We start from the raw sequence: 1,196 nt of genomic DNA, 5'->3' as shown, positions 1-1,196 counted from the left end.
TAAACCTAAGGTGCACATACTGTACTATACAGCTACGGTACACAAATGTACCCGAAGTTTATCCCCATCCTCCACAAGGAACAAATATCATATTATCACGTATCATTTTACAACACAAATGATGGATATAAAAACGAGGCCAAGTGAAAACCATATACATACAGTATATATATATATATATATATATATATATATATATATATATATATAGAGAGAGAGAGAGAGAGAGAGAGAGAGAGAGAGAGAGAGAGAGAGAGAGAGAGAGAGACCCACACAAGGAAGCAAGCACATGCATCTACAATATAAGCATCATGGGGAATGGTCGGCTTTGTGTCAGGGGGGTTGAGTGGCCATTTCGGAACCGGAAGGTTCCCGGTTGGATCCCTGTCAAACTGTCCTTGAGCAAGACACCGAACACCCAGCTTCTCCCGATGAACAGGGTGGTGCCTTGCATGGTTTCCTTTGTCATTGGTGTGTGAATGAGTGAATGTAATCGCAATGTTGCAATGTTGCAAAACAAATTCACCTTCAATTAAAGAACCCTTGGAAATACACTTGAAAAGCGCTTTACAGTAGATAAAGGTCCAATCCGATCCAATCCACTTTAGATATAGAGCACGTTTAAAACAACAGCGTTGAACCAAAGTACCGTACACTCGGTAAACAAACCAAAACAATAAACAATAGACAGGGGGAAAAAAGAAACACATAGAGGGTGAAACACAGACACATTGCCTATAGCGGAAACAGCAACTCTCAGTCTGAATCATTGAAAGCCGAGAAGTACAAGTGAGTTTTCAAGTGTGATTTAAACACAGGAAAGGTTTCAGACGCTCTAACACGGGGTGGAAGATCGCTCCACAGTTAGGGCGCTACAGGCGGACAATTATCTGTCTCCCCTGGTCTTCAGCCTTGTTTAGATAAAGGTGGCAATACAGATACTGTATGCACACTTGATTGGATAAGCATCAATGAACAAAGAGAGAGAGAGAGAGAGAGTTAGATAGATGGATGGGAATGAAGTCAAGCGCAGAGGGATGCCAGAGAGAATACAAGCTAGTAAATTCCTCTTTATTTAATCACTAAAAGCTATACTGTGTAACTGTTTTAGTGAATACAAATTTATTTTGACCAATATAACACAGCTACGGTGGTTGTATTTGGTCTCCCTGCGCTTCAATTGAGAAATGTAGACC

Source organism: Gymnoscopelus braueri (genome assembly GCF_963280865.1).
Source record: "Gymnoscopelus braueri genome assembly, chromosome: 12".
NCBI lineage: Eukaryota > Metazoa > Chordata > Actinopteri > Myctophiformes > Myctophidae > Gymnoscopelus > Gymnoscopelus braueri.
This window is presented reverse-complemented; position numbering follows the sequence as displayed.